This window comes from Pan troglodytes, chromosome 11 (assembly GCF_028858775.2).
Source record: "Pan troglodytes isolate AG18354 chromosome 11, NHGRI_mPanTro3-v2.0_pri, whole genome shotgun sequence".
Lineage (NCBI taxonomy): Eukaryota > Metazoa > Chordata > Mammalia > Primates > Hominidae > Pan > Pan troglodytes.
In genome coordinates, this window is record NC_072409.2 from 90,158,520 (window position 1) to 90,178,904 (window position 20,385).

The following is a 20,385-nucleotide window of genomic DNA, read 5'->3' on the forward strand; positions in this document are numbered from 1 at the left end:
GCAATGGTACCAGCTCCTCCTTCTACCTCTGGTAGAATTTGGCTGTGGATCTGTCTGGTCCTGAGCCTTTTTTGGTTGGTAGGCTGTTTATTACTGCCTCAATTTCAGAACTTGTTATTGGGCTACTCAGGGATTTGACTTTCTTCTGGTTTAGTCTTGGGAGGTTGTATGTGTCCAGGAATTTATCCATTTCTTCCTGATTGTCTAGTTTATTTGTGTCGAGGTGTTTATAGTCTTCTCTGATGGTAGTTGTATTTCTGTGGGATCTGTGGTGATATCCTCTTTATCATTTTTTATTGTGTCTATTTGATTCTTCTCTCTTTTCTTCTTTTTTAGTCTGGCTAGTGGCCTATTTTATTAATTTTTTCAAAAAAACAGCTCCTAGATTCATTGATTTTTTGAAGGGTTTTGTGTGTCTCTATCTCCTTCAGTTCTGCTCTGATCTTAGTTATTTATTGTTTCTGCTAGCTTTTGGATTTGTTTGCTCTTGCTTCTCTCGTTCTTTTAATTGTGATGTTAAGGTGTCTATTTGAGATCTTTCTAGCTTTCTGATGTGGGCATTTAGTGCTATAAGTTTCCCCCTTAACACTGCTTTAGCTGAATCCCAGAGATTCTTGAACATTGTTTCTTTGTTTTCATTGGTTTCAAAGAACTTTTTGATTTCTTCCTTAATTTCATTATTTACCTAGGAGCCATTCAGGACCAGGTTGTTCAACTTCCATATAGTTGTGTAGTTTTGCGTGAGATTCTTAATCCGGATTCTAATTTGTTTGCACTGTGGTCTGAGAGACTGTTTTTTATGATTTCAGTTCTTTTGCATTTGCTGAGGTGTGTTTTACTTCTAATTATGTGGTCGATTTTAAAGTAAGTGTCATGTGACACTGAGAAAAATGTATATTCTCAAAAAGTTCAAGTCCTCAATATCCTTGTTAATTTTCTGTCTTGTTGATCTGTCTAGTATTAACAGTGGGGTGTTAAAGTCTCCCACTATTACTGCGTGGGAATCTAAGTCTCTTTGTAAGTCTCTAAAACTTGCTTTATGAATCTGGGTGCTCCTGTACTGGGTGCTTACATATTTAGGATAGTTAGATCTTTTTGTTGAATTGATCCTTTTACCTATGTAATGCTCTTTTTTGTCTTTTTTGATCTTTGTTGGTTTAAAGGCTCTTTTTTCAGAGTCTAGGATTGCAACCTTTGGTTTTTTTTCTTTCCATTTGCTTAATAAATTTTCCTCCATTCCTTTATTTTGAGCCTATGTATGTCTGTGCACATGAGATGGATCTCTTGAATACAGCACACCAATGGATCTTGACTATCCAATTTGCTAGTCTGTCTCTTTTAATTGGGACATTTAGCCTATTTACATTTAAGGATACTATTATTATGTGTGAATTTGACCCTGTCAACATGATGTTATATCATGATTTTGCACACTAGTTGATGCCATTTCTTCATAGTGTCATTGGTCTTTATATTTTTGTGTGTTTTGCTGTGGTGGTACCAGTTTTCCCTTTCCATATTTAGTACTGCCTTCAGTAGCTCTTGCAAGGTAGGCCTGATAGTGATGAATTCCCTCAGCATTTGCTTGTCTGAAAAGGATTTTATTTCTCCTTTGCTTATGAGGCTTAGTTTGGCCAGATACAGAATTCTGGGCTGAAAATTATTTTATTTAAAAATGTTGATGATTGGCCTCCACTCTTTTCTGGCTTGTTGGGGTTTTTTTTTTTTTCAGGCATAAAAACACATTTATTGGTCAAAACTTTTACAAATGGAAAGCTTTTAAAAAACATACTGCAATGAATCCCATATGGAAAATATACAAATTTCATAGTCTTCTATAAAGATTTTAACAAGTAATAAACAGTGTTATTCCATAGTTTTGAATGATAGAAAGGAGGAAACTTCTGAGATAAATTCCACCTATTTTTGTTTAGGGAATTAAATTATTTCTCAGAAACACATGACTGAATATTATTGTGATCCTGGAGAAATTCCAGTAGCAATTTGTTGGGTTTTTGCTGAGAGATCCGCTGTTAGTCTGATGGGCTTCCCTTTGTAGGTGACCTGGCCTTTCTCTCTGGCTGCCTTTAATATTTTTTCCTTCATTTTGACCTTGGTGAACTGATGATCATGTGTCTTTGGGTTGATCTCTCATGGAGTATCTTAGTGGGGTCCTCTGTATTTCCTGAATTTGAATGTTGGTCTGTCTTCCTATGTTGGGGAAGTTAATATCCTGAAGTGTGTTTTCCAACTTGGTTCTGTTCTCCCCATCTCTTTCAGGTACTCCCATCAGTCTTTTTATATAGTCACATATTTCTTGGAGGTTTTGTTCATTCGTTTTCATTCTGTTTTCTCTAATCTTGTCTGCCTGCCTTATTTCAGCAAGACAGTCTTCCATCTCTGATATTCTTTTTTCTGCCTGATTGATTCAGCTATTGATACTTGTGTATGCTTCATGAAGTTCTCTGATTCAGTTATTGATACTTGTATATGCTTCACTAAGTTCTTATGCTGCATTTTTCAGCTTCATCAGGTCATTTCTGTTCCTCTCTAAACCGTTATTCTAGTCAGCAACTCCTGTAACCTTTTATCAAGGTTCTTAGTTTCTTTGCATTAGGTTAGAACATGCTCCTTTACCTCAGCAAAATTTGTTATTGCCCACCTTCTGAAGCCTACATCTGTCAGTTCATCCATCTCATCCTCCGTCTAGTTCTGCCCTTGTTGGAGAAGTGTTGCAAACATTTGGAGGAGAACAGGCACTCTGGCCTTTTGGGTTTTCAGTGTTTTTTCATCGACTGTTTCTTATCTTCATGAATTTGTCTAGTTTTGATCTTTGAGGCTGCTGACTTTTGGATGAGGTTTTTGTGGGTACATTTTTCGTTGATGCTGTTGCTGTTGCTTTCTGTTTATTTTTATTTCAATAGTCAAGTCCCTCTTCTCTGGGGCTGCTGTGGTTTGCTATGGGTTCACTTCAGGCCCTATTCATCTGGTTCACTTCCACGCCTGGAGATGTCACTCGAGGAGGTTGGAGAAGAGCAAAGATGGGTGACTGCTCTTTCCTCTCATATCTCTGACCTCAAGGGTCACTGACCTGATGCCAGTAGGGATGCTCCTATATAGGATGTCTGACAACCCCCGTTGAGGGGTCTCACCCAGTTGGGTGGCATGGGAAGCAGGATCCATTTAATGAAGAACTTTGGCTGCCCCTTGGTGGAGGGGGTGTGCTGGCTGCCCTGAGGGGAAACCCCCTCATCTGGGCTGCCCAGATTCCTCAGAGCTACCAGGAGGAAAGATTAAGTCTGCTGGTCCATGGAGACTATGGCCACCCCTCCCTATAGTGGCTCAGGCCCAGGGAGATCACAGTTCTATCCCTGAGCCCTTGGCTGGAGTTACAGTTCCTGCAGGGAGGCCCTGCAGCCTCAATGTTTGCTGCTGCACCTTCCCCAAGGAGCTCAGAAGACTTAGACAGCAGGCAGCCGCAGCAGTGGTGATGGCCGCCCCTCCCCCTGGGAACTCAACTGGCTTAGGCCAATTCTAGCTGAGTGAGAATCTGCAGGGCTTCGTGGTTGGGACTTAAGGCCCTGGTGGCGTGGGCTTACGAGTGGGATCTTCCGATCTTGGATTGCACAATTCCGTGGAAAAAGCATGGTTTCCCAGGCTTGGTAGCATGCTCACTCACTGCCTCCCTTGTCTGGGGTTGGGGGCTCCCCTGACCTTTGTGGCTCTCAGGTGGGCTGCCACATGACACTGCTCTTCCTTCTTCTCCCTGGGTCATGCCAGCCACCTACTCAGTCCTAATGACAGAACCTGCATACCTCGGTTGCTGGTGCAGGATTCACACACTGTTTTGGATCTTCTCCATGGGAGCCTCAGATCACCGCTGCTTCTAGTCTGCCATCTTGGCCCTGCTGCCCCAGTTGACTCCTTAAAAATAAAAAAAATTCATTCTGCCACTGTATGTATTTTGGTTGGAGAATTTAATTAATTAACTTAAATGTTATTATTAATTGCTATTTTGTTAATTTTTTTCTGACTTTTTAATAATTCTTTTGTTCTCTTCTTTTTCACTTGCTGTCTTCCCTTTTGATGATGTTTTGTAATGGTATGTTTTAATTCTTTACTTTTCATATTTTCTATATCAGTTATAGGGTTTTACTTTGTAGTAACCTTAAAGGCTTAAATAAAATATGTTATAGTTGTAACATTCTACTTTAAGTTGATAACATCTTAAATTTAATCACATACAAAGTTCTACACTTTTACTCATACCCTTCCACACATTTAATATTGTTGATGTCACAGTTTAAATCTTTTCGTATTGTATATCCATTGAGAAAATACTGTAGCTGTGGCTCTTTTTGGCTCTTTTGTCTTTTAACCTTTATATGACAGTTAAAGGTGGATTACAGACCACTATTACAATAGTAGAGTACTCTGTATTTGAGTATATATCCACCTTTACCAGTGAAATTAATGCTTTCATATAACATGATTTTATGTTACTAATTAACACCCTTTCATTTTGACTTGAATAACTAACTCCCTTTAGCATTTTCTGTAAGCAGGTTTAGTGGTGATGACCTCCTTCAGCTTTTATTTGCCTGAAAAAATCTTTATCTTTCCTTCATTTCTGAAGGACACCTTTGCCGGATAAAGTATTCTTCCTTAGCAGTTTTTTCTTTCAGCTCTTTCAATGTATTACCTCACTCTGTCCTGGCCTGAAAGGTTTCTGCTGATAAATGTGCTAATAGCCTTATGTAGGTTACCTTGCATGTGACCTGTTAATTTTTGCTTACTGTTTACAAAATTGTCTTTTTCTTTGATTTTTGAAAATTTAATTATCGTGTGTCTCAGTGAAGCCCTCTTTAGAGTGAATCTGTTTTGGAACTTTAAACTTCATGAATGTGGATATTTTCATCTTTCCCAAGATTTGGACACTCTTCAGCCATTATTTCTTTAAATAAGCTTTCTGTTCCTTTCTCTATATTTTCTTATGGATTTCAATAATACCTGTATTGATTCACTTAATGGTATCCCATAACTTCTGTAGACTTTCTTCGTTCTTTTTTCAAAATTCTTGATTTTCTCCTCTGACTGGATAATTTCAAAACATCTGTCTTAAAGTTTCACAGATTCTTTCTTCTGCCTGATTGAGTCATCTATTGAAGTTCTTTATTGAATATTCATTTCATTTATTGTACACTGCAACTCCAGAATTTATATTTGGTTCTTTCTTTTTATGATTTATATTTCTTTGTTGAACTTTGCATTTCGTTCATGTAGTGCTTTCATGAGTTCCTTGAGTTGTTTGTTAGTGTTCGCTTATATCTCACTGAGATAGTTTTAAATGATTATTTTAAATTGGGGAGGGGGGTAACTCTTTGATCTTTACATCTTTTAGGTCGGTTTTTGGAAAATTGTTGTGTTTCTTTGGTGCGATCATGTTTTCTTCCACTTTTGTGTTTCTTGTAGCCTTGCATTGATGTCTGTGCATTTGAGGGAGTAGTCACTTCTTCCAGCCTATCGAATTGGTTTCAATGGAGAAAGGCTTCACCTGCAGGCAGTTGCAAGGGCATTGCCTGGTTGGGGTGCTGCATTTCCAATTCTGAAAGAGCACAACAGTGTGGTCTCTGAGAAACTCTGTCAGCTGAGGTCAACATTGGTAAAGACTGTAGGAATATTCAGAAACTAAGGCTATGAGTGTCTGTGGCAGTGGTGGCTACTAGGGCTGTTAGTATCCTTGGTGGTAAAGTCTACTGTGGTCCTAGCACTTGTCTTTTTCCCCAGTGGGGGAAGTTCTGGCCAGGGAGAATTCTCTTTGTATCATGTCTATTATACTGTCCTCCATGCAGTGGGAATGCACAGGGATCCAAGACACAGGTACTCCTGTGGCTCTTTCTATTGAGAGAACACTCCAGCATGGATTTTGGACAGCTCTGTCAGCTGGCCTCAGCATTGGGAAAGACTGCAGAGGTCCTTGGTGGCTAAAGCTGCAGATGACTGTAGCAGCGAGAAAGATTGCTGGGGTTCACCCACTTTCTTTTATTTTCCTTCAAGGAAAACCCCTTTGGAGAAATTTCTCTCAGTTTTGAGCTCTCTGGAATGAAGCATGGGATGATGCAACAGATGCTTTTACTCTTTTCTGTGTGGCCATCCTAAGTTCTTATGCTCCACAAGATTTCTGAGCTTCTTGGTTGTAGTGTGAACATTTCCCAGAGCTATTTTTGTTTGTATGTAGTTGTTTATTCATTGTTTGGCGAAAGAGCTGCGAGTTGGTACCTCCTAGTCTGTCATCCTGCTGATGCCACTGTCCCTATGGTTGCATTGAATTAATATTAATTTTTCTTTGAGAGCTTGGTATAACTCTCTAGTAAGACCATTTGGCATGAAGTTTTCTTTTTTGGCATGTTTTAAATTATTAATTTTATTTCTTTAATAATTATAGGACTATTCAAATAGCATTTTATTTGGGGTAAGTTATAGTAGTTTATGTGTGTGTGTGTGTGTGTGTGTGTCTGTGTGTATTTAAATAATTAGGCCAGAAACAGTGACTTATGCCTGTAGTCCCGGCACTTTGGGAGGCCAAGGCAGGCTGATGGCTTGAGCCCAGGAGTTCAACACCAGCCTTGGTAACATATAACATAGCGAGTCCTCATCTCTACAAAAAATAAAAATTAGCCAGGCTTGGTAGCATGTAGTCCCAGCTACCCAGAAGGCTTGAGGTGGCAGGATCACTTGAGCCCTGGAGACAGAGGTTTCAGCGAGCTGAGGTCCTGCAACTCTGCTCCAGCCCAGATGACAGAGTGAGACCCTACCCTGTCTCAAAGAAAAAAAAAAAAAAGTTCATTTTTATCCAAGATTCAAACTTTTGTGTACAAAGTCACGCATAGTATTTTCTTATAATTTTGATGTCTGTAAGGTCTGTAGAGATAATCCTTATTTTGTTCCTAATGTTGGTAATTTGTGTATTTTCTCTCTTTTATTTTGTCAAATCTTTTTATGTATTTTTTAATTTTATTGCTCTTTTCAAAGAAATAATTTTTGATTGTATTGATTTTTCTGTTTTCAGTTTTATTAATTTGTACTCCGATAATTGTTCTCTTCTTTCTTCTCTAGGTTGGTATGTATTTTTTATTTTTTTCTGGATTCTTAGGGTAAGACATTAGATTATTGACATGAGATGTCCTCTTTTCTAATGTAATCATTGAATGACATAATTTTTTTCTCAGCACAGCTTTAGCTGTGTCATAATTTTCTTGCTATGTTGTATTGTACTTTTTATTCAGTTCACTAAGTACTCCCTAGAGACTTCAGCTCTTTAAAGTTCTTGAGGTTTGTTTTATGACCCAGAATATTACCCATTTTAGGCTATATTCATATCAGATGAAGTAGTAAAGTTGACTTTTTTCTGCTTGATTTTATTAATGTTTGTAGGATATATATTTTTCTATTTATTTACTTTAACCTACCTATATCATTTTATATGAAGTGAGATTCTTATATTCGAGTCATATTTGCTTTTTAATTCACTCTCCTGATATCTGCCTTTTAAGTGATGTAATTAAACTATTTATGTTTAATGTAATTATTGTTATGTTTGGGATTAATTCTTCCACTTAATTTTGTATTCCCTGTTCTCTTTGTTTTTATTTTTCTCTTTCTTTCTGTCTTACTGTGAATAATATGGGCATTTTTTAGAACTCTATTGCGGTTTATCTGCAGTGTTTTGAGTATATATTTTTGCATAACTTCTTATTTTTTTGATTGCTCTAGGTATTATACATAACTTACCAGAATCCATGAGTGTCAGCAATTTATCAGTTCAAGTATAAAATTTCAATTCTCTTTAAATCCCTTTAATTCCCCTCTTTATAATCATTTCAAATATATCCTCCACATTTATTTAGAACCATATATTTACCCACAACACAGAATGCTCTAATTTTTGCTCCAACTATTATACATAATTTAGAAAACTGAAGGGAAAAGTAAAATATATTGTATCGACCCACATTTTTACTCTGTTCTTGCTTTTTATTCATTGCTGATACTACAAAAATCCTTTTATTATTTTCTTTGTGTTTAGATAACTCCCTTTGAAAATTCTGTTAAGGTATACTGGCTGGGGACAAATTCTTTTAGGTTTTCTTTATTTGAGAATGTTATCATTTCCTCTTCATTTCTGAAAGCTATTTTCATTGCCTACAGAAATCTGAGTTGGCAATTCTTTCCCTTCAGCTCTTGGAAAATATTGTGCCACTTACTTTTGACCTTCATTATTTTTATCAGATGTCTATTATTAAAATTATTTTCCTATATAGGTAGCATTTTTCTCTTGCTATTTTTGATATATTTTTGTTATCTTCTTTAATCTTCTGAAGTTTGACTGTGATATGCCTTTATGTAGATACTCTGGGTTTATCTTGTCTTAAGTTCACTCAGCTTGTTGATGCTGTTGATTTATCTCTCTAGCCAAATTTGAAAAGTCTTCAACAATTATTTTTCAAAATTTTTCATGCCTACCTTTTCTCTTCTTCCAGGGCTCTTTTGATTTGTAGTTAGATCTTTCACTGTGATCCTACAGGTCCTTGAGTGCCTGTTTATTTCATTTCCAGTCTATTTTTCACTCTGTTGTTCAGATTGAATAATTTCTATTGTTTCTTCAAGTTCACTGATTGTTTCTTTTTTGTCCTGTGTTATATTATTGGGCTCTCACAGTGAATTTGTTTATTTTGTTTTATTTTTATCTCTTAATTCTTAATTTGGTTTTTCTTTATATTTTCTATTTCTTTATTGAGATTTTAGATTTTTGTCAATTATTTTTGTAATTGATTTTAGAAACACTTTTAGGATGGCTGCTTTAAAATATTTATCAGGTGGCACTAACCTCTGTACTCTCTGAGTTAGTGTCCATTTTTTGTCTTTTGTCATTTAATTTGACATTTTCTTTGTTCATTGTATGATGAGTGATTTTCTGTTTAAAAATGACCATTTTAGGTATTAAGTTACAAGACTTTGGATGTTATTTGAACTTCAGTTTCACTTGACTTCCTCTGATACTGCTATGGCGGAGTAAAGAGGAATACTGCCTCATTAATGTCAGGTTGGGATAGAGGATAGAAGTCAATGTTCTACACTTGGTCACTGTTGACACCAGAGGAAGGAAAGGCTCCTCATTACTGCTTGGTGAGTGTAGGAATACTGGCTCCCTATAGGCCTCTGATAAAACCGCTTTGTCTGGAAAGGGTAGTATTTCCTTGATATTGTTCCCCATATGACATCCACTGATATCATTGTGGTGTGGCCTTGCCTGTCATTGGGTGGTGGCTAGTGGCCTAACTATTCACTTGGCCTCCTCTGATATGACCCAACTAGGAAGAACTAGAGATGACTTGTTACAGCTAGAAAGAAATGTCCTTGTTACAACCTGATGAAGGTGGAAGTGTATGTTCCCACCTGCCTTTGCTGGTGGGGACTGGGTGGAACCAGATTTTTCTGTGGTATTTGGCTAGAGTGTGGCAGTTATCTAAAAGGTTTTTTTAAATATATTTAGAAAGGGACCAGACTACACCTCTCCTGGTCCTTTAGCTATAGGACCCCTCTCCTGGTCCTTTAGCTATAGAAAGTAAGCTTCTGTTGGGTCATTTCTGTCTGCATCCACTGGCATTCCTAGGTTGTCAACTTTACCATATTGATTCTTTCACCCCAAGATCCCTAGCCACTCTGCCTTCCTATCTCCACCTTTCAGACTGTGTTAGTCAGCCATAACAAAATACCACAGACTATCTTAAAGGACAGAAATTTATTTCTCATAGTTCTGGAGATTGGATGTCCTAGATCAAAGTGTCAAAAGGTGTGGTTTCTCCTGTTTCTCCTTTGCTTGCAGGAGGCCACCTTCTCCCTGCATTCTCTCTTGGCCTTTTCTCTGAGTGTGTATATCCCTAGTATTTCTTCCTTTTCTTATAAGGACACTAGTCATATTGGATTAGGATCCCAACCTTGTAACATCATTTAATATTAATTTTCTCTTTAAAGGCCCTATCTTCATACATAGTCACATTGGGGGTTAAGGCTTCAAGGTAGGAATTTGTGACAGAAACAGTTCAATTCATATCACTTTACCTTCTGTACCCCCAAAATTCATATCCTTTTCACATTCAAATGCATTAATCCCCATTCCAACAGCCCTCAAAATCTTAACGCATTCCAAATACCACAGAAGAAGTCTGGTTCCACCCCATTCCCACCAGTAAAGACAGGTGGGCTTACAGGCTTCAACTTTCAACAGACAGTAATACAACTGAGTATGAAGACAGGACATTCCTTTCTAGCTATAATAAATCATCTCTAGTCCTCCCTAGTAGGGGGATATCAGAGGAGGCCAAGAGGACAGTTAGGCCACTAACCACCACCTAATGGTAGCAAGGCCACACCACAATGATATCAATGGATGTCATATGAGGAGCAATACCAAGGAACTACTAGCCTTTTCCAGCATAAACTCTTAATCAAAGTTTCATCTAAATATTATTGAAATCAGGTAGAGGTGAAACTTGAGGTATGATTTATCTTGTTTGAAATCAAACAAGTATGTGCTTCCAAAATACAATGATGGCACAGGCATAAGATAAACATTCCCAGCTAAAAGGAGAAATTAGAAAGAAGAAAGGGGTCGTAAGTTCCTAGAAAGTCCAAACCTAGCAAGGCAAATTTTATTATATTTTAAGGCTAAAGAATGTAATTCTCTTTGGCTCTATGCTCTTTCCTCTGGACCCAGTGGGATAGCAGCACAGCCTTCTGTATCCCTTGTGATTAAATAGAAATGGATGTTTAATAAAAATATATTCGATGGATGTTGTTCCTGTTGTTTGGAACACCCCACATTCTCCCAAGGGAAGGCCATGGAGAAACTTGAAGATATAGAGAGGATGTGACATCTTTATGAATAAAAAAAAAAGGGTGAAAAAAGGAAAGAAAAGAGGGGAAAGAAAGAAAGAAAAAGAAAGAAGGAGAAAGAAAGACAGAGAAAGAAGCAAGCTATTATAATTTTTGATGTCTCTTTTTATTGCATAAAGGAAAAGCAGTATGAACGAAACCATAACCTTGGTTCATGCTGCAGACAGCCTTAGCAAAATTTTATAATCCTGCACATCAACATTTGGATCTGTCCTGTATTTCTGGGTGAAAATCTGTTCATGTTTAAAGAATAAAGAAAGAGCCTTGTAGTTTAAATCTTAGTCATTTTTCTTCTGCACAGCTAGTCCAAGAACGTGCTTTGGAAATGTGTTGTTTTCTTTCTTGAGAGAGTGTTTAGAAAGCTCAAATTTTCAATATGTTGAAGCATTTCTAAATCCTATTTTTTTAAGTGTAAGGAATTAAATATGCCTGGGTTATAGATTTTACAGTGTATATAAATGAAGGATTTTCTCTCTAAGTGAGTTCTAGTTACACAACTTAATTCAGCTTCCTAAAAATTATGTTTGCATACTATCCCCTGTGACTCTTCACTTTTTCATATGACAACTTATTTCCATGGCCCTGCTGGCATACCTTCTCCTCATTTCCAATAGTGTATTTTCTTCCACAACTTAGAATCTGATATATCTTATAAAAGGACATAAGTGAAGCCTTCTGATATGAAATCAAGAATTCACTCATACACAATATGACATCTTACCTACTGTGTCAGATGTGACTCACTTCTTGTTTGTTTCAAAATCTATTAGTATTGATTCCAAGACAATATGACCTCAGAACCTTGATGGCACTATATTCTTCTGAACATATTTTCATAGCTCTTTTTTTTAGACTTACATGACTTCTGGTGGCTACTATAGAGATAACTGATTTTTAAATGTGCTTAGAGAAATTGACACTGATGGAGCTCTCTAATTAATTAGTGCTATGCCTGGGTCAGCCTTTCCTATTGTAGCCTAAATAGACAATGTATGGCTTGGACATTTATCTTTCAATGGAAGAGTAGGAGAGGGAAAAAGTGTAAAATTCTGCTGATTTTTGAACTTGCTTAGTAGCTATCACATATACAACTCTACACCTCGGGGTTTATTTCTTGAGTTGTTATTTTGGTAAAATCGTCATACTTTCAGTTCAATATTAGAACCCCGAAAAGGTCAGAAACTCACTTTCATCAATGTTATTGTTTTGTTTATCTTTACAGAGAATTGTAATTCCTGGGGCTATTCCTATCCCTAGTATCTCTATTTTATTCATTTCTCTACTCTTGAAAATACCAAATGTGATTGTGCTTTGAAAGTGTTAAACATGATTTATATATGCATACCTGCTGTAATTTTACCCCACAAACCCATTAGAAATTTAAGCTATTGCTCAGTTCTGATTCCCTCCTCTTGTAGCCCAATCTAACGTTCAGCAAGGCAGGCAGAGACAGTGCTACTTATGTTAATAGCTGGGGTTCATCAGCATAAATTATTTTTGGGTGCTCCTCCGTGTACTTCATGCTGTATTTGATGTTATGATTTGTAACAAACAACAGAGGCACTCAACGATTTAGCTGCCTGTGCTTGGTTATTGCCACGAGGGAGCTGAGGGTCTTTTAAATAAACTATGTATGATTTCCTCACATGAGATGCTGTTTAAGTGCTACACATGACAGGCAAGTGCATTTAAGGAAAGCTCAAATGCATCAGTTGAGATTTCCAGAGCCAACCTTAGAATCAGCTCCATGGCTCAAGCTTCCGAAGCAGTGCTGGACTCCAAGAAGTCATTGAACGAACTCGGGATGGAGGAGGGCAGAGGGACAAAAACAAATGTGTGACGGCTGCAAAAGTTCACAAGGATTGTGGTGGTAGGCACAAGATGAGACAAGAAGCAGTTAAGGATCTTGTAGGAGAGAATGTGAATGTTACATGATACAAAGTGAGCTATAAATTCCAAACCACACTGAGACGTAGCCTTCACGTTTAACATATGAAAACTGAAATAAAACTATGACTAGCCAATGGCAAAATTCTTATTAATAGCCATAAAGATATTGATTCCATCGAGAAAAAGAAAAGCAGAACACTTGTATTAAAGGCATCAATATTTGCACATGTGTCTGTGTTTTACACAGAGTAGTTGCTTTAAAAATGCTTATAAATATATGTTCCACTAAGAGTTTTTAAAATTTAAGGACCGAAGTAACAATAGAATTATCAATTGAATGTTTATGCTATTTCTTTTCATCTAAGTTAAATTTTTGTATTTTCATAATCAAACTGCCAGACAACTTTTATAGTTGTATTACAATCTTAAGCTTTTGCTGGACATAGTGTTCTTGTACTAGGTAATTTTCTTCATACTTCTTGACTTATTTTCACTTACGAGATATTGATGGGTAGAGGGTTAAGCTTACTCATTCAATTTCTTCAAGTTTTAAATAAAATACCCACCCCAACACCCACATACGATGTCTTACTTTACCTTGTTTCTTAGTAATGTAGCTCTTTTTATAAACATGTTCATTTCGCTCTGTGAATTACATTCTTTTGTGCACCCAAGAAAAGAATAGAGTTAAAAGTTACAGTCATTCAATTTATATGTATGTGTTTTAGCAATTGACACTCTATTTATCTATCTTTCTTCTCACTATACAGTAAGTTCCTTGAGTCTTGGACCTTATCTTTGCATCCCTAGAGCCTAGCACAGTGCCTAATATATAATAGCTACTCAAAGAAAAGACTGTTACATTTTGAAATTGTGGCTTAGTAAATATTTTCACATTTAAATTTTAGCACTTTAATTCAATTCCAACTGTATGTAAGGTGTTGTACGTCCGTGAACTTGGGCTCCCAGTACATGACACAGTTTAAGTTAGAAATATTCTCCTGAGCTTCAGTTGTTGGGGGTGAGAACAGAAGGGAGAAAGAGAGGTAATGGTATTTGATGGCATATATTTCTGTCCAATATGGAAAACCCATTTTCAGCCTGGACCCCAATTAAAATTCTTTCTATCCAAAGTATTTTCACTTTTCCTGACTTCAGTTTGTTAGATGATACTGAAGACACTTAGAAATCAGCATATAAAGTAATCAGAAAGCAAAAAGGTTGCAAGACTCAGAATTACAATCAATCAATCAGAAAAAGCCATTCCTTGGGTAATATGCAAAGCAGGCATCCAGGATTTTCTACAGAGAATTGGAAGGAAAAAGTCTATATTGATTTAGTGAGAAAATTTTAAAGTGGATTTTGAGCAGTCATATAAACAAATACAACAATAAAACCTGCACCTACAAGCAAATATCCACAAACTAACAAACTATATAAACAGCACAGGGCACCCAAAATAGGACGAACACAGATTAGACAATGCTAGAAAATAATGCCCACTATTTAACTGGAGAAGGGACTCACCAATTTTTAGGCAGAAGTTACCCCACTGAATATATATATTTTTTATAAATATCTCTACTTGCTTAAGAAAACTCCTTCATGAATACTGGTCATCTTTATTTTAGAATCTTGATTGAGCCATTATCATCAGAACGTTGTTATCTTTGTAAGGTTCTACTTTGTAAAACCTTCTTAAGAAGTATTAGAGATAACTGTTAGACTCTTTTGGCCATAGTTCCAGATTACAGGATGTTTAATACAGGGTAAGCATCCTCATCCATGAAGAAAGTTGCTTTAACAAAACAAAATAGATGAGACTTCAATGCTCTTTGCATACATGACATCGCTCAGAGACTCTGTGAAGCCCTACAGTCGCAATGTTTTTCTTTTGTATTTACTGGAGAGGTATTGTGCCTTGCACACACTTTATTGGCCAGTGAGCTGCAGGATTTAAAAAAAATACAATTCCTGCCAAGCTGCTGCAAACACAAGGCACTGTAGTTTAAGGGATCTCTTGAGGACTTACAAATCATTGCACTTAATGGCCTGACTGTACAAACAGTCACTGAATGGTGTTTATTTCTGGATCCAAGGCCATAAAATTTGTCAGTGGTCCTCCATGCAGGAATAGCCTGTGAGGACATTTCATTTTGCGGTCTAACTCCCTCTATTTCCAGGGCTTCATATGAAAATGAGCCTAGCAGTTTGTAAATGGTGGAAGCCGCCTGAGTCTAACATTCAACAACGATTTTATTTTCTGCTTTTACATTTTTGAGGAATAGCACAGCTCTGTGGTATGTTTATTATATTATAATCAGACACAAAAGAGAAGAGGACAAAGCAGCAGAGGGGAAGAGAAGTGGAAAAAGAAAAAATATGTGGACTAACGTTAGCAAATATATTAAAATTTAGCAAATTGGTAAAGCGACTGGTATCATTCAACTGAGCATAAAACCAGACCACTTATCTGATTTGGCTCTCAATGAACATTTTTCTTACTGAGATTTCAAAAGCAGTTTTATAATGCAATATGTTTTCTAAATTTTAGAAATCAAGCAGCCTAGGATTTTGCTTTCTCTCTGAAATGTTGTGACTAGAGTTGGACCTACATGGATCAATTTAAGCTTGTCTTCTAGAGAATATTTTGAAGCTGCTACTATGACATATTTAAAACATGTTGTGGATAAATTGCTCAGATAATTAAACTTCTGTGATCAGTCTTATATATTTACTCATTTGACTCCAGTGAGACTTAGAATCAGTGGCCACAAAATTATATGACTTCACTATCAAAAATCCTAAACTACTGTCCCTATGTGGACAATTGATACCCTTTAAAACCAATCAATAACAACATCATGACACCTTCGTCATTTACCTCTGATCATTATCCTTCAACCCAGTTGGTCTGCTGATGACTACCTGTGTAACTCAGTTTCTCATCTATCAAATAGGCACAACAATAATTACTTCATAGAGACATTATGAAAATTAAATGAACTAATACAGAGCCCTGTATAGTATAAAGACTCAGTAAGTGTTAGTTTCCTTTCCCACTTGTGCTTCCGCATAAACATCCCCTTTCCTCTTGTTTGGATTATTTATTGCTGTAATGTAGTTTTTTGTTTGAATAGAGGACACTTCAGTGCTAACCAGAAGGGAGCAAAGCAGACAGACTTGACAGGTATTGTGACAACATAATCAGGATTTGGTAACTATTGAAGATGGTGAGTGAATGAGAGAGAAGTAAGGATGTATCAAAATTGAATTCTGTTATCAAATTGTCTCTGTTCAAATCCCAGCTCTGTTACTTAATAGCTGGGTAAACTTGGAAAAATATTTAGCACCTCCATGTTTTGGTCTTACATTGAATAATATGAATACGTGACTTGTCAGGTTCATAAGAGGATTAAATGAGCTAATGCAGAAAATGCACGGAGCCTATGAGGAACAAATCTGAAGTTAGGACTTTCAGTTTCTGACTTCAGTGATGTGGAGGAAGGCAGTTCCTTTCAGCAAGTCAGGAAATATAAAATAAAAAACAAGGTTTCAAGATGACCATGATTATCTCGATTTTTGATATATGAAGTTGAAAGTATCTATACAAGTCCAGGTGGAAGAACTTAGTAATAATGTATGTTTGATGTTGTTTTCTGGATATACCACTTCTAGAACATTTTAATGGTAGTTTATAAGCCAAGAATGTTAGATGGCAGAATGAGAAATCCAGATCATAAACGGTTTAAAAAATAGGTTATTTTTATTTTGTTTTTACACAACAAACTACTTGGGAGTAGTTAAATGCTGTTTTAGGGCCCAAGGATGTCAGGGTCCAAGTCTCTGCAATTCTTTTGATCTTTCTCTCAAGGCAACAAGATGGTTATCATAGTAGCTTCCTCCATTACATCAGTATTTGAGGTAGAGATAAGGCACTTATCCTTTTTTTGTTAGGAAAGAACATGCTTTCCCAGAAGCCTCTAAGAGACTTCTGCTTATTTATTTATCTTTTAAACTAGACATGTATGATATGGCCAATCTAAACTACAAGGTTGATGGTGAAGATTTAATTAGGCATATTTGCAACCTTGATAAAGCTCAAGATCTTCTTAGTGAGGAAGGTATCCAGATATTGGATAGAGGGTTTGCTATAGACAGAATGTACAGTCATCTTTATGTAATGATGTAAAGGGATTTTGCTACTGGGAGACTTAGGAGTGACTAGATGATCTCTGAAGTAATTCTTCAGTTATTGGATTCTACGATTTAATCTAGCTAATCTTCAAGAGCATCATTTTGTAGTTAATTCAGCATTGTCATTTGGGCAATAACATTTTATTAGCAAACAAATCAGCAAAATAATAAATAGAAAGTAATTGCATTTCAGACATCTGCTGGTTAAATGTTATAAGATGGCTTAGCACACATATAAGCACTTACTAACACAATATTTTATTCTAATTTTTCTTCCCCTTACCTTTACCCCTCCCCACCCTCAAATAATGTAAGTACCTATGTCGTGCCATGTAGTTTTTTGGTTCATTTACTTGCAAATTATTCAAAGGCGTTAATGCATTATGATTCATTTTCTGTGTGAATTGCAAGTATAGCTACTTCACAATACTATTTTCCTCCGGTATAATAGCCATGTGTTAGGATGTTTTTTGTTAAGATGTCAGACCATTTTGTAATATGTACTATTATCGCTTATTATATTGTACCATATAATTTATGTATTACAGAAATGATTATTACAAACTGAATTTGTATTAACTCGGTAGATTGCTATGCACGATAGTTAGAAACTAAGCTTTAACTTGTTATTGTATTTTAAAATAATAATTAATATTTATCATTTAGTAAAAATTAAAAACTGCTCAAAATTCTTTCTACTGTATTTCTTCCCTCATTCAGTATGCTTCTGAATGAAAGTTTTTTAAATAAAAAGGAAAACTTTCAGAATAAATCCTTTTAAAAATGAGTGGAAAATAAATAGTTGAAGTCCAGCTGAGAACTTCCAGCAGACAAATAATTTCTCCAAACCTTTGTTTGACAAAGAGTCAACATGTAGAGTAAATTAATATTAATATGAATTTAAACAATGTATTTGGATCATATTTTACTGTTACATACTGGCTGGAAACATTTGCCATGTAGGTAACAAGTACATTCTTGGTGATAGCTATAATTTTATCTGAAGCAAACCTGATAATGCAATAAAGAAACTGCTTATCTAATGCAGTGTAATGATTTTTCAGTTTCCCCATTTTAATTGAGTGATCATCCTCACACACATGAGGGAAAGATAGTAAGTTCTTTCTCCTACATAGTTTATTCCAGTGGAGACCTTGAAAAACAATAGAAGAGAGGCAATCCTAAGAGGGAAATCAATAGGAAGCCTTGAAGGAGAAAAACTGGAGGACGGACTTGTTTTTCCAGAGGAGCTGGAAGAGGAAACTGGTATCATTGTGAGTGGGTAGTGAAGCATGAAGTTTTACTTGCCAAACTCCTTAGGGATCTCTTGGGAGAAATGTCATTTGGTAAAAATTATACATACATAATCAATGAGAAATGAAGACCAACATATTTTCACTTTGATCTAATTGGTTGAAATGTAGAGTGTTTCTACTTTACAATAAATTTTTGGTTGGAAAGAATATTATCAGACTAGACTTAACATGTATGAAGGCATTTGAGCAAGAATTGGACCACAAATCCTGAACAAAAGCATAAAGTCAATGACATCTAAAATTAAAACCAGTGCACTTCAACGCTTAGATAGTGATTATTTCCATCTTTTCCAAGGAAGCACACACAAAGTGATTATATTGAAAAATAATAATACTTAAAAGATCAATTAATTCTTGAAAGTTTATATGAGTGAAATTTTTATGTTTTACATTTTCTTATTTTGTTTCTTTTTAATTAGGTAGCTCATCTATACTTGAAACTCCCATGTTGAAATATCCTATGAGAAGAGGGGAAACCTTTAGGAAAGTTTTGTAAGCAGATAGGTAGGGTCTTCAGGGATTATAATCATTCAACCAGACTGAACAATCTGTCTTTTTCAAAGCTTCCTATGTTACAGTTTTTTTTTTTTTCAAGCCCTATGTGGTATATGGCCACCTACTTGGCTGAAACCAACTCCTGACAGACCTTGGCAACTTACAGATGAACCCCAGTGAACTTTTCCCATTAACATGCTAAAGTATCCACCCTGGGAGGACCTATAGCTTCATTATAACAGCTTCATTATAACATTATAATAGCATCATTGTAACAACCTATGTGGTGGCATGATGACCCTGTGTCTGCACCTCTAGGACCCCCCAACTACATGCCATGATGCACGTGCTACCCTTTCCATTACCCAGTAAAAGCCTCCTGTTGCTTTCCCTTTGGGAGCACAGCTTTGGAGAATAGTCCCAGGGCTTTCCTTACTTGTGACAAGTAATAAAACTCCTATTGATCAAAACTTGTATTCTTGTGGAGAGTCTTTTGTTGCTCACAGGAAAATGAACATACCTATGAAAAAATCAACCAAAATATATCCTAGACTTTCATGGAGAAAATTAGAAAATTTTATTTAAAATATTAAAAATACCACAATAAGCTGAGAGACAGATGACATCATGAATAGAAAACCTGAATATTATAAAGTTTTCAATTCTTCTCAAATTGAAATTGCATATGGAATGTAATTCCAATCAAAATACTCTTTGAAATTTTATTTTATGTTTTGTTCAATTAACATCTCTATTACAAAGTTTATATGGATAAACAATGAGGCAAAAAACCATAGCTGGCATGCTCCTGAAGTAGAATGGACAGGGAGGGATCTCACTGTATCAGATATACAAAGCAATAGTAATTAAATTATAGTATATAAGACATTTCACTTTAGTGCAAGAACAAACAGATATAAGTTTCAAAAGTATAGAGGTCAGACAGATAACATATGAAGAGACTTGTTATTTCACAAAATCAAGATAGTTCAATTAAGTGACGAAAAGATAAAGTATTTAAGACATGGTTGATATGGCTTGGCTCTGCTTCCCCACCCAAATTTCATCTTGCAGCTCCCACAATTCCCATCTGTTGTGTGAGTGACCTGGTGGGAAGCAATTAAATCACGGGGGCGGATCTTTGCCATGCTGTTTGGTGATAGTGAATAGGTCTCACGAGATCTGATGGTTTTAAAAACGGGAATTTTCCTGCACAATCTCTCTCTTTGCTTGCTGCCATCCACATAGATGTGACTGTCTCCTCCGTGCCTTCCGCCATGACTGTGAGGCCTCCCCAGCCGTGTGGAAATGGAAATTCAATAAACCTCTGTCTTTTGTAAATTGCCCAGTCTCTGCTATGTATTTATCAGCAGCCTGAAAATGGACTAATACAATAATTATGGGGGGAGTTGATTAACTATACTGAAGAGTAAACAAATAAATCTCCTCATTCTGGTCTGCAGGACTGCTGTAACAAAGTGTCCCAAACTGAGTGGCTTAAACAACAAAAAATGCATTGTCTCGCACTTCT